Source organism: Bombina bombina, chromosome 10 (genome assembly GCF_027579735.1).
Source record: "Bombina bombina isolate aBomBom1 chromosome 10, aBomBom1.pri, whole genome shotgun sequence".
NCBI classification, from domain to species: domain Eukaryota; kingdom Metazoa; phylum Chordata; class Amphibia; order Anura; family Bombinatoridae; genus Bombina; species Bombina bombina.
In genome coordinates, this window is record NC_069508.1 from 100,957,794 (window position 1) to 100,975,902 (window position 18,109).

The following is an 18,109-nucleotide window of genomic DNA, read 5'->3' on the forward strand; positions in this document are numbered from 1 at the left end:
TAAGTTAGGGGGGTTAGGGTTAGACTTAGATTTAGGGGTTTATAACTTTAGTATAGTGGTTGCGACGTTGGGGCGGCAGATTAGGGGTTAATAAATGCGATGTTAGGGATGGCAGATTAGGGGTTAATAATATTTAACTAATGTTTGCGAGGCGGGAGTGCGGCGGTTTAGGGGTTAATATATTTATTATAGTGGCGGCAATGTCCGGTTAGGCAGATTAGGGGTTAAAAATTTAATTTTAGTGTTTGCGATGCAGGAGGGTCTCGGTTTAGGGATTAATAGGTAGTTTATGGGTGTTACTGTACTTTTTAGCACTTTAGTTAAGAGTTTGATGCTACGGCGTTGTAGTGTAAAACTCTTAACTACTGACTTTAAAATGCGGTACCAGTCTTGACAGGAGAGGGTGTACCGCTCACTTTTTGTCAGACTCGTAATACAGGCGCTATGCAAGTCCTATTGACAAAATAGGATACGCAATTTACGTAAGTGGATTTGCGGTATTTCCAAGTCTGGCTAAAAAAGTGAGCGGTACACCTGTACCTGCAAGACTCATAATACCAGCAGGTGTTAAAAAGCAGCGTTAGGACTGGCCAACGCTGCTTTTTAAGCCTAACACAAAACTCGTAATCTAGCCGATTGTCAATACAAAAGGTTACAAACTATGAATCCAAATCGAATTGAATCCTGCTTGATATATACAGACAATTCGAGCATATCAATTTTTACTAAGCGATACTAACGTTATCTATACTCACTTACCCCATCTTAAAGCTAAGTATACTCAATGTCTAACACCATTAGCTAATATCCTGACAATACAAACGTAAGTACATAGTGCTAAAAAATCACTAACATATATTATACTACGATATAGTCAAATGGATAGACATATTTGTAAATAAGAGTTGCGCCAGCCCTAAAACCGGAAAAGTGCACAAACCTGTTGCTCAACCATATACCCGGAATGTGCACAAATCAGTAATTACAAACACAATGGGTATCTACCACAAATACATTGCAAGTTACACAATCATCAAACTTGGCTCTTGAAGTTATCTAGACTGACATACTAAATAACTTGTGCACAAACCTACAGACACACAAGCGGATAAAATCCTGTTTACACAAAATATGTTCCTTGAAATAGCAAGTATCCAAGATTCCGACAGTATAGGAGACCTACTGGAAAGCTGACAGGTCAGTGTTTTTATTAATCCCTTCAGGGAATAATATCTTAAGCTTCCAAATCCAATAGGTCTCCCTCTGATGCAATCTAGTGAATCTGTTGTAGCGCAGAGATTTGGGGATAAAATCAATAGGGATAATGTGATATGTATCATCCTTACCCTAATGCATAAGTGTACTATGCCGCGACACACTTTGTTTATTATAATTATTTTTGATGTTTCTGTGGTGTTCCCCCCATTGTGTTTTTAAACACCTACTGGTGCGCCCAGAGTTATTAAATACACTACATATACACTTTTGCATGTTATACGTGTCTTGATTTGAAACACTTCCCCCGTCGTGTTGGATTTAAAGCTCATCTCCTAATGTCCAATATAACCACATGTCTGACATCTATTTTTGGCACATTTATAAATCCCCTCCTTTAGATTAAAAAAACCAGGTGGCTGTTGATATTTCCATTGTCATCAGACATTTTTTTAAATGTCACTACCTTACTAGGAGCTAGACAGTTCTTCAAAGTGGGGGCCCTCCTAAATATACATAACGACTTGTCTCCTACATTCTCTTTGAGCATTGGATAATTTTTTTAAATGGGCCAATGTTTTTCTAGAGCATAAGCAATTTCTCTATAGTTCCTATTAAATTGTGTTATGAATTTAGGTAAATTCTCATATGGAACATTGTTAAGTCACCTGGGATTGTGATTGCTTCTCTTGTCTATATAGCTGTTGCAATCAACCTCCTTGAAGAAAGCTTTGGCGTAAATACTCCCATCACTATCCCACCCCAAGGTGACATCCAAAAAATCCATACTGTCACCCCATATACTATGGGAGAAGGAGATTCCATAATCATTATTATTCAAAAATCTTACAAAATTCTCAGCATCCTCCTCTGTGCCATTCCAAACAAAAATTAAATCATCTATGAAACGGCCATAATGGATGACGCTCGCCCAGTGCTCCAAGGGGTACATATGATGTATTTCAAAGTACCCCATGATAAAATTAGCAAAGCTTGGGGTGAACGTCGTCCCCATGGCCGTTCCACAGATTTGCAGAAAAAAAGTGTCTTGATATACAAAAAGAATGGCATTTAATATAAATTCTCTCTGTTTCTCTGGCATATATAAATCCAAATCTAAAAAATAAATTACTGCTTTAAGGCCAATATTATGTTGAATATTAATATATAAAGCTGTGACATCACAACTAATCCAGATACTATTCTGCAGTCTTTCCGGTTGGATTGTCCCCAGTTTACTAAGTAAGTCTGCAGTATCCTTGTGTCAGGGTTTTCTCCCTGTTGTGTTTGCCATTTTACTCACCTCTCTTGCTGACCCTGGTGCATTGTGGGGGATGCTGCTCATTTACTGCATTTCCTTTTATGGCCAGACTGGTGTGCATCATCCATGTGAGACAGGATGCAGTCTCAGAATTGTGATGTCATCACTTACTATTTAAAGGGCCTCTGTTCAGTATGCTTTGCCTTTGCGTTGTCTCAGACCTGTTTGTGAGAGTTCCTGTGTATTACCTGGCTGCCTGACGTCCTTCCTGGTTCCTGATCCCTGGCTTGTTCCTGACTCTGCTGTTTTCCTTGTTCCTGATTCTGGCTCGTCTGACTATTCGCTTTGGCTCCTGATTCGGCTCGTCTGACTACCAGCTCCGGTTTTGACTCCTGGCTTGTTATTTGACTTGTGGACTTTTTATTATTTTTTGCTATTAATAAAGGTGTGATTATTTTTGCACTCCTCTTCTCAGTCTGATTCCTGGCACCCTGACACCTTGATATATGAGTCTAAATTTACCATAATTTTCTTCAAAAAAATATCAAAATAACTAAATAAATTATATGTCAAACATCCAATTCCTGAGATGATGGGCCTCCCAGGGGGGTCAATAAGACCCTTATGGATCTTTGGTAGGTGGTAGTAATAAGCCACACTAGGTTTAATTGGCACTAAGAATTGCTTTTCCTTCTTATTGAGGACCCCCTAGGAATACCCATCATCAATTAATTTTATTAATTCTCTTGAATAAGTAAGGGTAGGGTCAAAAGATAGAGTTTAAACTTGCAATGTATTTGTGGTAGATACCCATTGTGTTTGTAATTACTGATTTGTGCACATTCCGGGTATATGCTTGAGCCACAGGATTGTGCACTTTTCCGGCTTTAGGGCTAGCGCACCTCTTATTTACAAATATGTCTATCCATTTGACTATATCGTAGTATAATATATGTTAGTGATTTTTTAGCACTATGTACTTACAGTTGTATTGTCAGGATATTAGCTAATGGTGTTAGACATTGAGTATACTTAGCTTTAAGTATAGATAATGTTAGTATCGCTTAGTAAAAATTGATATGCTCGAATTGTCTGTATATATCAAGCAGGATTCAATTCAATTTGGATTCATAGTTTGTAACCTTTTGTACTGATAATGTATTTAGTCTATTTTGTTTAGCATACTTTGTGACAATTTTTGTAACTCCGCCTACGGCTCCTGGTTGGTCATTGTAATGATGAGTCACAGTTGTTTTGGACACGTTGCTATGGCAACGTTACGCTTACATGAGTGAGTACATCCACATGGTTTACATGCTTCAATGGGGATGCCGTAATGCGGATATTTAATATAGGTGATGAATGAAATTAATAATAGGGATGGTTGCTGAAATGGGGAACAACTTGCTTTACTTTAGTCTACATTTATGATCCTTTAACTTTGGTAGATATATGCTTAGGATGGCCATAGGGAGATATACATCTTGTAATAGGGTTTTTTGCAATGGCTATCATTATATAATTGTGACTGTTTTGTGCAATATTTCCCCATATTAAGATGTTTGGATTTTTTTGTAAACACTGCAGATTATTTTGTAAACACTGACAATATTTTATTTATTGATTATGATCGGTGTATGGTCTTATGTAGAGGCAATATATTTATATTCTTATATCACTCTGTGTCTCTGAAGGGGGAGTGTACCAAGTTTTTCTTGTGTTGTCTCAAATCAGCTGTAGACCATCAGTGATCAGAATCATGTGACTTGATTCCAACATGTGTATCTAATGTCATTCTAATTATTGTATATTGTTATGCTCTCTCTCTCTCTATATATATATATATATGTTGTTTACTGTATAGCTCACTTATCACTGCCTGATGAAAGGGTGCCACTAGCACCTTGAAACGCGTAGCAGTTTTATTGTATTGATTTTAACTTAACGTTTAATCAAATATATCCCATACTTTGGGATATTTATTTTATATGGTTTTTGAGCTTTATTTGAGGGAAATAATCCTTCTTTGGACTGTGGTTCCTGTGTTCTAGAGTGAGCCAGCTGGTGGGCTCTGATATACCAGCTTGTGTTACTTGCACTGCATATAGTGCGCAGCCTATGTGAGTATCCATTCTCAGCGGGGAACTATTATTGGGAGCATTGAATTCTATAAGTGACCATCTGCACTATTGGAGTATTTTGCCCCCCTCCCCTGTCTTCTTTTCCATCATTACAGGACTAAGGATACATTGAATCCTGTGGGAGCTAGCTGGTGGGCTCTGATCTATCCAGCCTGTTTGAATAGCACTGTACCATAGTGTGCTCTCTTTGTGAGTACCTACTTATAGAGAGGGTGTTTTTGGGATTGATTTGAATTTATTTTGTTGTAATATACTGCACCGTTGGAGCGCCTTCTTCCTTTTGTTTTTATGCTTAGAATATTCATCTGTATATAAGAAGAGTTGACTTTGGTGACCATCTACCATCAACGACAGCCCTTGGAGGGCGCCTTTGTCCTTTGCTACCATCATTTGAATGGCTACAATTTGTTAACTTTATTATCGCAGGTTCATCCCAAATTTTGCTACTATTGCTAACCCTTTGATAGAACTCACTAAAGCTAAAAGTTCTGTAATGGGGTAGTGGAACCCTGAAGCAGAGCATGCATTTTGTCTTTTAAAAGAGGCATTGTGCGCTGACCCAGAATTGATGACTCCAGATTTCTCTAAAGAATTTGTGGTACAGACAGATGCATCTGATGTAGGCTTGGGAGCAGTACTTTCTCAAGTGTATGGGGGAGAAGAGCACCCGGTTATGTACTTAAGAAGAAAAATGAATTCCCATGAACAGAGGTACTCTGTAGTAGAGAAAGAATGTTTAGCCATCAAATGGGCTTTGGAAATTTTGAGATATCACCTATTTGGGAGAAAGTTTAAACTAATAACTGACCATGCTCCGTTAACATGGATGAGGCAAAATAAGGAGAAAATGCCAGAGTGACCAGATGGTTCCTTAGTCTGCAACCATTTAATTATACCATAGAGCATAGGGCTGGTAAAGAACAAAGTAACGCAGATGGTCTTTCTTTAGTTCATTGTTTGTGGTCTGAGGCTGCTCACCCCAATAGGTCTGAGCTGGGGGGGGGATGTGTGACAGAACAGGGAATTGTGAGTGACCCAGTTTATAATTCTCCTACTATGTTGAAATATAGTGTATAATAATTAAGTATGAACAAGTGTTTGCACACTCCCTTTAGGTGATCGCTGCCGGCCCGGTTCTCCATAACCGCATAGAATGATATATGTTGCAATATTGGCGGCACTGTGTCACTTAAGGGATAGAGCTGTAAACGAGTCCTGTTTTTCCACTTCTTCCAATCGTTCCTCCAAGAGATAAAGATCTACAATAGTGCAGTAACTTCAAAACACTTGGAGGCGCAATTAGGATATACTCACAGGATTCAGATGAAAATAAGCATTTATTTGTTAAATTACAGCTCGAAGAAAACGTATTTAAAACAGAATTAAAAAGCTGTACGCGTTTCAGCTATTATATAGCCTTTCTCAAGAGCTCATAAAAAAACTGTGTAAAACAAGCTGTGTTAGCCTGGCACTCATCTATATCATACGGATGTCCTGCTGATGATTTAACAAATAAATGCGTATTTTCATCTGAATCCTGTGAGTATATCCTAATTGAGCCTCCAGGTGTTTTGAAGTTGATGCCCTATTGTAGATTTTTATCTCTTGGAGGTAGGAATAATTGGAAGAAGTGGAAAAACACGACTCCCCAGTAAATATGTTAGGTGACTAAATGTGACAATACAAACATTACCAAGTTGTCAAGCGATTAGTATAACCCAGTGAGTACTGGAAGACTTCTGCATCCTAGTGGTGCAGCCACTGCGAGCCTCGCAACCCATACGGAATATTAAACCATCCATTCAGTACACAGCAGACATAGTAAACAAGTGGACACTATTTGTTTCATAACAAATACGGAAGGAAAAAGTGGACACTATATATCAGAGTATAACTCACATACAGCACATAATTGAAATAGCATGTTGGACTTTTATACTATGTTTAAACTTCGGCTATCATTCAGTCATTGACCATTAAGTTTATTAATAGTATTTAGTTAGTATTGTACAATTCAACATTGTGCTACACTCATATCCTTTGTACTTGTTGCACGTATCCTAGTGGTTAAACCGCTTACTAAAGGATTCCAAAATCTTTCCCTGAAACGTTAACAGATTAAGCAAACTGAGCAAAGTAATTCCCCCACCGCAAGCCCCCATGCTCATGGCATAAGTATAATCTTATGCAAAACAGAAAGAGAAGCAGTCTTCCAGGAACAAACAGCAGCTCAATAGCTTGTTCTATGGCCCGGTTGCCACCTAAGGAGTAGCTTCTTTCTGCCCAACTGTGCTTTTCACAGAGGAAATCTTTTCTGTAGTATATCAGTCTGATATCACCGACATAGTCAGTCCAGCCCCGAAATAACAGGCAATTCTCCACTGAACAAGGAAACCGGCAACCCCAGTGTGCTTAGAGGAATGTGGCTGCACCTCACTGAAGAGGTCCATAGGAGGCCAAAACGATAGTTTTGGGTTGTCATGTTCCTTGTTCAGAGTAGAATTGCCTAGTATTTCGGGGCTGGACTGACCTTACTTGGCAGGATCAGACTGATATACTTCAGGAAGGTTTTCCTCTGTGAGAAGCACATTGGTCTAAAAGAGGCTGCTCCTGGGTGGTAAATCACCATAGAACTAGCTGACGAGCTGTTGTTCGTTCCTGGTAGAGCGCTTCTCTCTTCTTATGCAAATTAATATGACCATGGGGAGGTCTCCCTAAGGGTGATGGGGGAAACCAGACATGTACTCCTTGCCCAGACGTCTACTCCTTGCAACACCTGTGACAGGCTTGTGACCACAACTCAATAGAGATGATTTACATTGTACAGCCAATACTCTCCTATGTCCCTCTCTTCCAGGAACTATTCATTGAAGAAAATTCTATGATCAATATCCCTGCAATCTTGAAGAAAATGCAGAGCACCTCTAGCTTCGGCTGCTCCCAGACTAGGCAAAGAAAATACTGGGTCATAGTAGTAGGAGGGATATTTAAACTCTGTTGTAGGGTATCTTTGCCTCCTCGCCACGTGATGAATTTCCAACAGTAAGGAATTTCGTAGACTATAACCACCATTAGAAAGAAAATTGGTCAAGTGTGATCATAAGGTGTGGAAATCACACCTGCATGGTAACTGACCCTTAATTAACTGGTTAGATTTTGATTATGTGAGGTAGATATGCGTTATGAATTCATTACTTGGTATCACAGGAATACATATGTGAAAAATGTAAAGAATGTGTTTATAATGATAAAACCATATAGTATTAACCCCTTAATGACCACAGCACTTTTCCATTTTCTGTCCGTTTGGGACCAAGGCTATTTTTACATTTTTGCAGTGTTTGTGTTTAGCTGTAATTTTCCTCTTACTCATTTACTGTACCCACACATATTATATACCGTTTTTCTCGCCATTAAATGGACTTTCAAAAGGTACCATTATTTTCATAATATCTTATAATTTACTATAAAAAAATATAAAATATGAGGAAAAATTGGAAAAAACACACACTTTTTCTAACTTTGACCCCCAAAATCTGTTACACATCTACAACCACCAAAAAACACCCATGCTAAATAGTTTCTACATTTTGTCCTAAGTTTAGAAATACCCAATGTTTACATGTTCTTTGCTTTTTTTTTTGCAAGTTATAGGGCCATAAATACAAGTAGCACTTTGCTATTTCCAAACCACTTTTTTTCAAAATTAGCGCTAGTTACATTGGAACACTAATATCTTTCAGGAATCCCTGAATATCCATTGACATGTATATATATTTTTTTAGAAGACATCCCAAAGTATTGATCTAGGCCCATTTTGGTATATTTCATGCCACCATTTCACCGCCAAATACGATCAAATAAAAAAAATTGTTCACTTTTTCACAAACTTTAGGTTTCTCACTGAAATTATTTACAAACAACTTATGCAATTATAGCATAAATGGTTGTAAATGCTTCTCTGGGATCCCCTTTGTTCATAAATAGCAGACATATATGGCTTTGGATTTGCTTTTTGGTAATTAGAAGGCAGCTAAATGCCACTGCGCACCACACATGTATTATGCCCAGCAGTGAAGGGGTTAATTAGGGAGCATGTAGGGAGCTTCTAGGGTTAATTTTAGATTTAGTGTAGTAGACAACCCCAAGTATTGATCTAGGCCCATTTTGGTATATTTCATGCCACCATTTCACCGCCAAATGCGATCAAATTTAAAAAAAAACCATTACATTTTTCACAATTTTAGGTTTCTCACTGAAATTATTTACAAACAGCTTGTGCAATTATGGCACAAATGGTTGTAAATGCTTCTCTGGGATCCCCTTTATTCAGAAATAGCAGACATATATGACTTTGGCGTTGCTTTTTGGTAATTAGAAGGCCGCTAAATGCTGCTGCGCATCACATGTGTACTATGGCTAGCAGTGAAGGGGTTAATTAGGTAGTTTGTAGGGAGCTTGCAGGATTAATTTTAGCTTTAGTGTAGAGATCAGCCTCCCACCTGACACAATTCACCCCCTGATCCCTCCCAAACAGCTCCCTTCCCTCTCCCACCCCACAATTGTCCCCGTCATCTTAAGTACTGGCAGAAAGTCTGCCAGTACTAAAAGAAGTTTTTAAAAAAAAATAAAATTTAAGCATATTTACATATGCTACTGTGTAGTATCCCCCCTTAGCCCCCAACCTCCCTGATCCCCCCAAAACAGCTCTCTAACCCTCCCCCTCTGCCTTATTGGGGGCCATCTTGGGTACTGGCAGCTGTCTGCCAGTACCCAGTTTGCCAAAAAAAAAAAGTTTTTTTTTTCTTTTCTATAGTGTAGCTCCTCCCCCCCACAGACCAACCTCCACCCCCTGTCTGATGTATATTTTTTATACATATATCCCCCACTATTTCAACCTCTCCCATACCAGCTCCCACCCACCAACGAATATAGCCACCGATCTCTGGTGCAGAGAGGGCCACAGAGTGGCTCTCTCTGCACCGGATGGCTAAAAAAGGTTATTGCAGGATGCCTCGATATCGAGGCATCACTGCAATAACCGGAAAGCAGCTGGAAGCGAGCAGGATCGCTTCCAGCTGCTTTCCAGACTGAGGACATGCAGAGTACGTCCTTGGTCGTTAACTGACTTTTTTTGAGGACGTACCCTGCACGTCCTTGGTCGTTAAGGGGTTAAAGGGACAGTCTACAATAGAATTTTTATTGTTTTAAAAGATAATCCCTTTATTACCTATTCCCCAGTTTTGCACAACCAACACAGTCATATTAATATACTTTTTACCTCTGTGATTACCTTGTATCCAAGCCTCTTTTGACAGCCCTCTGATCACATGACTTTTTATTTATTATCTATTGACTTGCATTTAGTATTGTGTTGTGCTAACTCTTAACCTTTTAAAGACGTTAGGACGTTCCATGGTGTCCTAACTGCGCTGGGCTTTAGTGCTGTTAGGACGGCATGGAACGTCCTAGCCGTTTGGCTGTCCTGAAACCAACAGTGCTTCCTGCATGGGATCAGGTCGTGGTGGGCGTGCCTAGCGTTGTAGACTCGCCCCCCTGACCCGATCCCATCATTGAAATATCGCAATCGCATGCACGATCGCGAGATTTTCAATTAGTTTACATTAGAACGCTGTTCTGATGTAGACAATGTAAAGCGGTCACGAAAGGCTTAAATATCTCCCCGGGCGTGAACACATTGTTATCTATATGGTCCACATGAACTAGCAGTCTCCTGTTTTGAAAAGCAAATACAAAAGCATGCGATTAAGACGCTGTCAATAGAGTTTTTGAAACAGGCAGAAATTTAGAGGTTTAAATGTTGTAAAGTATATTACTATAACAATGTTGGTTGTGCAAAGCTGGGGAATAGGTATAAAGGCATTATCTATATTTTTAAACAATAACAATTTTTGTGTACACTGTCCCTTTAATGTTAAAAACTCATATAGATAAACAGCATATTGAGGAATTAACCCCTTGAGTGCTAACAACGGCTCTGAGCCGTCAGAGTTTCCCACTCTCGTGCTAACGACGGCTCAGAGTCGTCGCTAGCACTCTCCCACATTGAGGGAGATCTGGGGGCTCCCATCCGCTCCTACCCCGGCAATCAAACCTACATATTGACAGGCATCACCGGGGCTTCCCGTTTTGCGCGGTGACCTCACGCGCAATGACGTGATGACGTCACCGCACAACTTTATTAACAAATTAACAATACAAAGTATAGGGAAAGACCCACCATTTGAAAGGTAATCGCCTAACCTTTCCAATGATGTAAGTCATGGGGATCTGAAAAAAAAAAAAAAAAATATAAAAGTTAAAAAAAAAATTTTTTCAAAAATTAAAAAAAAAAAAACCTTCAATCAGCACCCAGGTGGGAAAGTGCTTAGCACTCAAAGGGTTAAATACAGTAGAATTATTTTTCTTTTTGGCAATTCCCATGCTACTATTGGTAGTACTGGGGCCACTAGATATCACCATTACTATAGAAATCCTCTTATTGGCCATTGTCATGTTTCTAGTAGAAATCCAAGGCACAGATGAGGTTCCCAGTATTCATGGCTGAGGGAAAAAAGACAATCTCCAAAATATCTGTCTCTCTGTTATAAAGCATAAACCCAGATAACTGCGTCTGCAAACACACAGCTGCAGAAACAAATCAGCAGTTTCCTTGATGATTTGAGTCTCCCACCCTTAGTTCAGATTCCTCAACTCTCTCTGTACCATGTGACGACCTACAGTCACGTGACTGCTGTGATGTCAGAGGGTCGAGGGATGGAATATAGCTGCTACCATAACTAAAATGGCCGCGCATTCTTTTCGTTATTACAAAAGGGCAGGGCGAGTGTACCGCCTCCTGACGCCACATCCGGAATACACTACATATAAATTGCGTTCGCGCTCATGCTCATTCCTCTTTCGTCTGTGCTCTCTTCCTCGAGAGGTGGTGAGTTAAAAACAGAAGTTTGAGGCCTTTAATATCAGGGCAATGTTGTTGCCGTTTTATTGCTATGCAATCTATAAGGGTCTCTGATGAGTGTTTAGCTCTGTCTCGTTACTAATGGATTAGGATGGATACGGGTTGTGGGCATCTTCAAGGCGCAATTTTAGGCCCTGTATTAGGTGGAGCCTAGACCCAGCTTTTTGTTTTCGATCATGAATATTTCGAAATAGTTAATATACATTTGTTTTTATATTACCTATAATCCATATATTGGCGTTCTGTTGATGAAAATTATGTTGGTAGGGACATCTGAGACTTCATGATGTTTACCAACGTTTCTGAATAGGCGTTCCATATAATACAAATGGGTGGTCTAGATTTTCTGGTTTAAGGTGGCCTACGTTTCTAGAGTTGCTCTTAAAGCAATAATTAAATAACTTTGATTCTTGTAATTTTCCTGTTTTGTGTTTTTTTTTTGTCACTACTTTACTATAAAGTATCCAGTTTAATATATTCTCTGCCCATCTGTATAGCACATGGCTTTTACAATCTTGTAGTATCAGATGCTGTGTTGCCTGATCAATTAACTATAAGCATTGCTTCCTATTAATAGTCTGATACTGGATTTGTAATTGTCAAAGTGAATTGTTTGCCTGATATCTATTTTTAGGAGTGATTGGAAATCAGTTTAATAAATCAATAGCAAGTTCAAAAACCTTTACTTAGGTGATATAATTACACTTAGGCAGTAAAAGATAACTGCCAGATCTCTAATTACACTTTTCTTTTTTCTAACAGTTTACTGAAGCTTTTGATCGGCCATTTACAAAAGTAAGTTCTCACCTGATACTATTAAAGCAATAGTTCAGTCAATGATTTACATGAAGTGACAACTCTGTTAAAATTCAAGCCATTAAGGGACAAACTCAAAACTTTGAGTCTGATAAAGCATACAGTTTTAAACTTTCCAATTCACTCATTAAATTTGGTTCCTTCTCTTGATGTCCTTTGGAGGAGCAGCATTGCACTAGTGTGAGGTAGCTGAACATATCCTGGTAGCTAATCACAAGATCTTTTGTTCACCTACCAATCAGTAGAAAACTCCCAGCAGGGATAGGATAGTCTTTTTTTTTTTTTTTTTTTTTTTTTTTTTTTTTTTTTTTTTTTTTTTTGTTTAGCCAGAACCTCTATTACCCATTCCCCAGTGTTGTGTTAGTATAATTTTTACCTCTGACTACCTTGTATCTAAGCCTCTTGTCAGCCCCTGATCGCATGGCTATTTATTGACTCTGATTTTAGCCAATTAGTGCAGTGTCATGGGAGAGAGCAAGGTTCTCTATGGCCCACATGGAGTTGGCAGTCTCTTGTGCAACAATAATATAGCATGTGAAAAAAGGCTGTCTCTAGTGGCTTAGAAACGGGCAGTGATGTAGAAGTATAAATATAACAATGTTTGTGCAAAGCTTGGATAAGCTAATTTTGTTGACTGACCCTTTACTGTCCCTGAGCCTACCTTGGTATGCTTTTCAATAAGGATACCAAGAGAACACAGCAGACAGAAGTAACTTGAAAGTTAATTAAAATTGCATGCTCTACCCGAATCTTGAAAGAACATTTTTGAGTTTCATGTCCCTTGAGGTTAACATTGTAATTGAACATTTTCTGCTATTCAAAGCATTATTTGTGCAACAAACATTAAAGTATTGCACTGCTCAGTGGTTGCTGCACATAAAGGCCTTGTGTGATTGGCTCACACATGTGCATTGCTATTTCTTCAACAAAGGCTATCTAAAGAATTGAGCCAATTAGATAATAAAAGTAAATTGGTAAGTTGTTTAAAATTGCATGCCCTATCTGAATCGAGAGTTTAATTTTGACTAGACTGTCCCTTTAAGTTACTAAAAGGATATATATTGCAGTAAACTGGGTGTTTAATTTCTCTTTAAAAACTTAAGCTTTAAGGTTTTTGATTTGGTGCTGGTCTTTCCCAAGTATTAAAGGGACAGTCCACTCAAACTTATTTAAGAGCATTCCTTATTACCCTTTCAGTTTTGCAAAGAAAATATGGTTAATACTTTACCTCTGCCATTACCTTGTTTCTAAGCATTTTCTGACTGCCCCTGATCACATGACTATTGACTTGCATTTAAGCCAATTACTGCTTTTAGAATCCACAGGCATCAGTGCAATGTTATCTATATGGTTCACATGAGCTAGCTTCCCCTGATGTGAAAAGCAAATACAAAAGCATGTGATCATGGGGCTGTCTTTAAGGACTTAGAAATGGAAACATTTAGAGGGTTAAAGGTTATAAAGTATGTTAATATAACCTTTTTTTTTCTCTGCAAAGCTGCGGAATGGGTAGTAAAGGCATATCTAAAATACAAAAAAATGGACTGTCCCTTTTTAAATGTGATGTCTGGAATTGCTGAACTGCAATTATGTAGCCTAAAGTAAAACAAGGGATTACTGTAGACTCTGCTAGCTTGTTAATGCCACAATGATGATACTATTTGCTACTCTTGACAGCTGGAATGACGAGAGAGCATTACCACCTTTTTATAACTGAGGCATATCTTTATCTGTGTGCGCAGTCTGTCTACAGTTTCTTTGTCTAACGCTTCTTGTCTTTCTCCAGATGTACAAAGTCACTTGCGCTATCCCTGGCTTTTCAGTCATGTAAGTAATATCCATTTAACTAAATGTAATACTATTTATAAAGTGTATTTCACTAGTGTCGGTTCTGACCAGTTTGCACTTGAGTGACTCATATAAGTGCAGTGTAATTTAGGTTCCATGATGGCAGGATGTTGTAATAAACAATTTAACCTCATTGAGTTGCAGTATGTATTTAGCATCGTATAGAATACAATGGTTGTAAGTTTTCCTTCACTTCCATAGTATGAGAACTTAACTTAGGATTGTACTAATCATGATGATTTGGTTTAATCAATGGGAATCTCTCTGAAAAAGGATGAGGGAACTCTTCAAACTGACTTAGTACATTAAGACACATTGACCTTGTGTGAGGTATAATGGTTGCCTGTATTAACTTGGCTTTTTTTTTTTTTTTTTAAGGCTTTCTGATGTAGAAGTGTTTGAAATGTACCACCAGAGGGCCATGAACAGGTTTGTACTTTGATTCTTAAGCCACACTGCTTTCTTTACTGCAGCCATTTCTTTAGTGCATTAGTCAAATGGTACTTTCTATAGCAGCCTGTATTTGGCGATTATTAAAGGATAGAATTCAGACATATTGTTTTCAGGTCTTTGGAATTATCCCGGTATATTTTGTTGAAGGTAGGAATTGTGCATGTTTACTATAAAGCTTAGTGATCTAAATATGTCCCCTAATCTGATGTGACAACCCCTACAGGTGTTGATACTTCATAAATAAAATGGAAATATTAATTTACCATATGATTATAAAGTGCCAACATATTCCGCAGCGCTGTCCATGGGTACAATTTAAATAAAACAAAGATTTACATGAGAATAAAGGAATTTAAAAATTTATTACAGGCTCAAGATTTTTAAGTTGGTTACTGAGCTGTAGGAAATCTTAAACTGAAGTCTGTCTTGGCATTAACCAGCCATGTTCTAGTTTAAATGGCAATTTAGATCTCATTATTCTGAGACTTTAAAATTGTTAGGTGATCTGACACAATGATGACAACATAGTTCAGCAGATGGACCCTGATGAATATTACAGCTTGTCTTTCGCTCCTATCTGATGTGTCAGATGCAATAACTGATTCTTGAGGGTTTTCATTGTACTATTTTGCTAACATTATTCTTTTCTCTAGGGGATGTGCTGCACCAGTGTTTAGGTAAGTGTCTCAATCCTCAAATTACATTGACGTTTAGGTAGGAAGAACAGTTTGTTTCTGTACCTTGTTTAAATTTAATAACTGCACATTATAAGATGCAATAATATAAAACAAGGTTTTAAAGGGGCAGTAATGTCAAAATAAAACTGATTGTATAGAGGGAAATTTGAAACGGTTTAAAATTTTACTTTGTTCTCTTGGTATAATATAAAAGTAATCCTCGGTGAGCTCAGAGCGTGCAGTGTTTGCATCATTGTATAACTGCAATAAACAAACACAGCTGCTAAAAGCGCACAAACACTCCTAATCTGTAAACCTACCTAGGTTTATGCTTAAACCTCAATCTGAAAGCATCCACCAGAGAACAAGTATTTAAAGTAGATCTAAATAAGGTGATCTGACACAATGATGAAAACATAGTTCAGCAGATGGACCCTGATGAATATTACAGCTTGTCTTTCGCTCCTATCTGATGTCAGATGCAATAATGGATTCTTGAGGGTTTTCATTGTACTCTTTTGCTAACATTCTTTTCTCTAGGTCATTGGGTCATGTTCTGCACCAGTGTTTGGTAAGTGTCTCCATCCTCTTTTTTTTTTTTTTTTTTTTTTTTTTTTTTTTTTTTTTTTTTTTTTTGTAGGAAAAATGTCAGTTTAGGATTGTGTAACTAGTTTAAATTTAACTGCAAATTACAAGATGCAATATGCAGGGATAAATGGCAATAATATAAAACTAGGTTTTAAAGGGGTTGTAAAGTCACAATAAAACTAATTTGGGGTAAGGGAAATTACAATTTTTTTTTCAAATTGTATCTCTTGGTATAATTTAAGGGTAATCCTAGGATGGCTTACGAGCATGCAGTTTAAAGCTGTCAGCAGTGTTTGCATCATTGCATAACTGCAATAAAGGATGCTGTGAACACTCCTAACTTCATGTTAACCTACCTAGGTGTAACCTTCAACATAGGATACTGAGAACAAAACATTTTAATTTAGAGCATGCAATTGACAGCTTTTCAATTTACTTATTTCTAAATCCTTAAAGTTTAACTGACTTTACTGTACCTTTAAGATTTAAACTAGATTACAAAGTCATACAAGAGAGCTTAACACTTGCCAGGCTTAGCATGGCAAATATAAAACCACCTAATGTACTAGCCAATTTTGGAACATGAGGTGTTTTTTTTTTTTTTTTTTTTTTTAAATCGGGGTAAGAACCCTCAGTAGTTCAGAGCGATAACACAACTTGATAAATTGCTTCGATATAGATGGTAGAAAGACTTTCCAATGTTGGGGCTATTGGAATAATTTGCTAAGTTAAACTGTAATCAAATTAGTGTCCTTAAATGTCATGGGACTTCTGCTTTAGACTTATAATTCTGATTTTTAAATTCAAACCTAAACACTGAAGCCTGCATAGAAGCTGCCTAACTAGCTGTAATCTGAGTACATCAGGACCAATACTGAGCTGCACATGATGTTTTATCTCACGATGGTCTTCCAAGTTTCACTGAAGCTTTGACGACACTGCCAAATGGCTTTGCTGATGCATATGCTCAGAAATGGTACTAAATTAAGACTGGTGATTTGAATGTTTTTATTTACTTTTCTATTTTCTTTACTTAGGTGTAAGATCATGCCTGGTTGAAGATGGAAGTACAGGTCATGTAACATTTAAGGACTGAAGAAATTTCCCAGATGTAGGTAGGTCTCTGCCAAAACTGCTGAAGGTTGCTAATGTAATCATACTGACACTATGATGATCACATAGTTCAACAGAATAACCCTGATGAACGTCTTTCGCTCCTATCTGATCTGTAACACTGCCTTTCAAGATTGGATGTAGTTGGAAACAATATGGTATTACATTTTTTTTTTTTTTTTTCTCTTAGGTACTTGACAATACAATGTAGACGCGTGATCTCAGTTTATGGTAAGTACTTCATTTTGGCATGTTCTGAGGCTTTGGTAGTTAAAGGGGGACTGAACCCAAATGTGTTTTCGTGATTCAGAGAGCATGACATTTTAAGCAACTTTCTAATTTACTTTTTTTTTTCTTCATTCTCTTGGTATCCTTATCTAAAATGCAAGTTTTAATGCCAGCCCATTTTTGGTGAGAACCCTGGGTGGTTCTTGCTAATTGGTGGAGAAATTCATCCACCAATAAAGTGCTGTCCAAAAGCTTAGATGACCTTTTCAAATAAAGATGGCAAGAGAATGAAATTGATACGAGTAAATTAGAAAGTTGCTTAAAAATTGAATGCTGTATCTGAATCACGCAAGAAAAAAATTTGGGTTCAGTGTCTCTTTAAAAGAGATCAAGATCACACTATGGAAACCTGGTTAATTCCCTTTGACAATCATGGCATATAGGCAAATTTACTTTGTTATAATCAAATTTGTTCTCAGTATGTTTTAAGGCCAGGATGTGTCTAGCACTATATGGCAGCAGTTTTGCAAGGGCAATAGATAGCAGCACTTTCCTGCTGTCTAGTGTTCTAGACATGTACCTTGGTAAAAAGATCTGAGAGTAGTAAACTATTATATTTTTTTAAATTGTATGCTGTTGGAATCCCAAGAATTTTTAGTTTTCATATCCCATAAAATTTAGAAGACCTTAAACAACTTCTATTTGACTTGTAACACTTCCTAATAATGTGTGAGCAAGTAATTTTAGTTACTGACAATTCAGCTGTGTTACCGAAACCTGGGTTTCC

At 37.8% G+C, this 18,109-nt stretch overlaps 1 long non-coding RNA gene, 5 other non-coding genes and 1 pseudogene across 7 annotated transcripts in view; all 7 read left to right on the forward strand.

Annotated features, from left to right (window-relative positions):
- The first annotated feature begins 11,520 nt into the window (after nt 1-11,520).
- The window catches only part of LOC128640842 (uncharacterized), a 100,529-nt gene continuing 93,940 nt past the window's right edge, over nt 11,521-18,109 (forward strand). For both annotated transcript variants that reach the window (XR_008399401.1, XR_008399400.1), the window contains exons 1-8: nt 11,521-11,566; nt 12,362-12,394; nt 14,202-14,242; nt 14,642-14,692; nt 15,370-15,393; nt 15,934-15,964; nt 17,019-17,096; nt 17,285-17,325. This is a non-coding gene — a long non-coding RNA (uncharacterized LOC128640842). The remainder of the gene's footprint in view (nt 11,567-12,361; nt 12,395-14,201; nt 14,243-14,641; nt 14,693-15,369; nt 15,394-15,933; nt 15,965-17,018; nt 17,097-17,284; nt 17,326-18,109) is intronic.
- LOC128641505 (small nucleolar RNA SNORD74) lies at nt 11,834-11,913 on the forward strand. The gene has a single exon (XR_008399531.1). It is a non-coding gene; the product is annotated as a small nucleolar RNA SNORD74 (small nucleolar RNA).
- LOC128641477 (small nucleolar RNA SNORD79) lies at nt 14,488-14,566 on the forward strand. Its single transcript, XR_008399506.1, has one exon. It is a non-coding gene; the product is annotated as a small nucleolar RNA SNORD79 (small nucleolar RNA).
- Nucleotides 15,222-15,305, forward strand: LOC128641509 (small nucleolar RNA snR60/Z15/Z230/Z193/J17). The gene has a single exon (XR_008399535.1). It is a non-coding gene; the product is annotated as a small nucleolar RNA snR60/Z15/Z230/Z193/J17 (small nucleolar RNA).
- LOC128641513 (small nucleolar RNA snR60/Z15/Z230/Z193/J17) lies at nt 15,789-15,874 on the forward strand. The gene has a single exon (XR_008399537.1). It is a non-coding gene; the product is annotated as a small nucleolar RNA snR60/Z15/Z230/Z193/J17 (small nucleolar RNA).
- Nucleotides 16,862-16,948, forward strand: LOC128641490 (small nucleolar RNA SNORD35). Its single transcript, XR_008399517.1, has one exon. It is a non-coding gene; the product is annotated as a small nucleolar RNA SNORD35 (small nucleolar RNA).
- LOC128641521 (uncharacterized) lies at nt 17,141-17,214 on the forward strand (annotated as a pseudogene).